Below are 3,534 nucleotides of genomic sequence, written 5' to 3'. Positions count from 1 at the left end.
AAGTAGACCAAAACATTGGTTGGAAAGTGAATGTTTGAATTCTCATTGAGTTTGAATAGTTCAATATATATATATAAATTAATATGTTTTATAATTGTTTAAGTGTTCAGATTATAGAAATACCACTGAGTGTATACTCAGCGTACGGTTTGTTTCCGTGCGCAGGTTAAGTTAAGGCTAGACCGTTGAATCAGCATCCCAGGCCGATCCCGAATTCAATGAGGTAAAGTATGTTGAGTATTGGTAATGGCATGTACCTAGGATGTTTTAGGAGAGTCATTTAGGTTGTAGAAGTATTGATGAAATGAGTAAATTATGGTTGGCAACGGTATGTAGTATGAATTTTGAAATTTACTAAAAATTCGTAGTGATTCTAAATTAGTCCCGAATTGAATTTACTGTTCATATTGGACCGTGAGGGCCCATTAAAGGGATGACATCTTAAAACTAGGATGTGTGTGAATATTTATTTTAATTATTGACCGGAATTGGACTGTACTGACTGGTAATGTCTCGTAACCCTGTTTCGATGACGGTATAGGGTTAGGGGGCGTTACACCTAATGACATGTTATTCATATCTTAATCTATTCCTTAGGTTCAACCAGGATTTCTCATAGCTGAATCGTTGTTGAACATATCCACAAAGTCGTATTCACAAATAATTCAATAACAAATCATTTAAAACACAATTATACAAATGCTTATTAACATACAAACTTACCTCGATTGCAAAAACGACGAAATAAGTCGATTAGTCTGATACTTTATTTTTTCCCAATCTACATCAGAATTTTGATTTTCTTGATCTAAATGTAATCAAAATTAACTTATTTAATTATCACTCTATTCAATTTAGTCCAAAATACACATTAAGGTAACTTTACACTTTTGCCCCTAATATTTCAACATTTTTACAATTTCGTTCTTATCTCATAAAAATACAAATTCATGCAATTTAACTTATACCCATGCTAGGTAAATTTCAATTAAGTCCCTAGCAGCCTATATTTTTCGTTTATTTCACAATTTAACCACAAAATTTTAACATTTCTCAATTAAATCCCTAAATGACAATTTTGTCAAAAATCACTTTACGAATGTTGTTTATCTAACAACAAGCATACATTTTCTATCATCAAATATCAAAATACACTTATATTCATCAATGGAAAAAACCTAAACCTTTAACAGTTTTACAAATTAGTCCCTGGGCTAGCTAAATTAAGCTGCAACGATCTCAAAAACATAAAAATCATTAAAAACCAAGTCAAAAATCACTTACATGCACTAGAATCAATGGTCGAATGCTTAAAAAATAAAAATGAAGCTCTCTTCTTCTAATTTTTGGCTAAGGAAGAAGATGGACTAAAAATATGGTTTTATTTTACTTAATTTTAATTTTATAACTATTTTACTTATTTAACCTTTAATATATAACCTTTAAAACCATTAAAAAATGTCCATCTTTGTCCACTAATAACTTTTTAAATGGGCTAATTACAACATAAGGATCTCCACTTCAAGGTTCTATAGCTATTAGACACCTTTAGCTAATAGAACACAAGTTTTACACTTTACGCGATTTAGTCCTTTTTATCAAATCGAACACTCAAACGATAAAATTTCTTAATGAAATTTTCAAAAAATCATGTTATCATGCTATGGACCTCAAAATAGTAATAAAATAACTATTTTAACTTCGAATTTGTGGCCTCAAAACCACTATTCCGGTTTGACTCAAAACAGGTTGTTACAACTCTCTCCCCCTTAGGAATTTTCGTCCCCAAAAATCTTACCAGAAAAGAGGTTTGGGTACTGTTTTCTCATAGCTTCTTCAGGTTCAAACATGGCTTCTTTGGGTTCCCACGTGGCTTCTTCAACACCATGTCGTTGCCAAAGTACTTTTCATTAAAGCTATGTTTTTATTTCTCAACTTTTTAACATCTCGAGCTAAAATTCTAATCGGTTCTTTGTTATACGTCATATCAGGTTGAATTTCAATCTCTTCCGGAGAAATTCAATGTGATGGATCTTATCGATACCTTCATAACATCGACACATGAAATACATTTTGGATCTTTACTAATTCTGACAGTAAAGCTAGCCGATATGCCACTGGCCCTATTCTTTCAATAATCTCATATGGCCAGATGAATCGCGGACTCAATTTTCCTTTGTGACCAAATTGAAGAATCTTCTTCCACAGAGATACTTTCAAAAATACTTTGTTGCCGACTTGAAATTCAATGCCTTTACGTTTCAAATCCGCGTAAGATTTCTGTCAATCTGAAGCTACTTTCAAACTGTCGCGAATTATTTTCACTTTATCTTTAGTCTTTGTAATCAAATCAACCCCATGAATCTTTTTCTCACTAATCTTGGTTTAGTACAGCGGAGTTCGGTATTTATGACCATACAAAACTTTATACGGTTCCATCTTTATACTCGATTGAAAATTGTTGTTATATACGAATCCAACTAAAGGTAAATATTTCTTCCAATTACCTTCAAATTTTAAAACAAAACTACGAAGCATACTTTCAAGAATCTAAATTACTCTCTCAGATTGGCTGTCCTTTTGCAGATGAAATATAGTACTAAAATTCAACTGTTTGCAATTTTTTCCAAAACCGCAACGTAAACCTCGAATCTCTATCCGAAATAATAGAAACTGGCACCTCCTGCAATCTAAAAATCTCAGAAATATACAATTCAGCTAATTTATCAAGTGAAAAGTCTGTATGTACCGGAATTAAATGTACAGACTTCGTCAGTCGATCAAAGACAACCCAAACAACATCTTTCTTTTTCGGAGACAAGGGTAATCCCTATACGAAATCCATCGTAACTCTATACCATTTCCATTTTGGTATCATCACTGGCTATAGTAGTCTTGAATGCACTTGATGTTCAACTTTAACTTGTTGACAAACCAAACATCTCAACACAAACTCTGAAATGTCTCATTTCATGCTTGACCACCAATACAATTGTTTCAAATCATTATACATTTTAGTATTCCCAGAATGAACAGATAAACAACCATTGTATGCCTCGTGTAGAATTTTCTGAATAAGCTCAGGATTTTTTGGTACACATATTCTATCTCGAAACATCAAACAATCATCAAATCTGATCTGATAGTTTGAATCAGTAGTCGACTCGCATTGCACTCTTTTAGCTTGCAATTCACTATCACACTTTTGAGCTTCACAAAAATTGTTGAAGAAATAACGGTTTAGCTTTTAATTCAGCTAAAATTGAACCATTATCAGACAAGGTTAACTGTGTATTCATCACTAGCAACGCAAATAAAGATTTCTACTCAAAGCATCCGCGACTACATTTGCTTTCTTCGAATGATAATCAATTACTAATTCATAATCTTTTAACAGCTCGAGTCATCTTCGTTGTCGGAAATTCAAATCGTTCTGAGTCATTATATACTTTAAGCTTTTATGATAGGTAAAAATATGACATTTTTCACCGTATAAATAATGTCCCCAAATTTTTTATGCGAAAACAATAACGG

The sequence above is a fragment of the Gossypium arboreum genome, chromosome 12, assembly GCF_025698485.1.
Source record: "Gossypium arboreum isolate Shixiya-1 chromosome 12, ASM2569848v2, whole genome shotgun sequence".
Taxonomy (NCBI): Eukaryota; Viridiplantae; Streptophyta; class Magnoliopsida; order Malvales; family Malvaceae; genus Gossypium; species Gossypium arboreum.
This window is presented reverse-complemented; position numbering follows the sequence as displayed.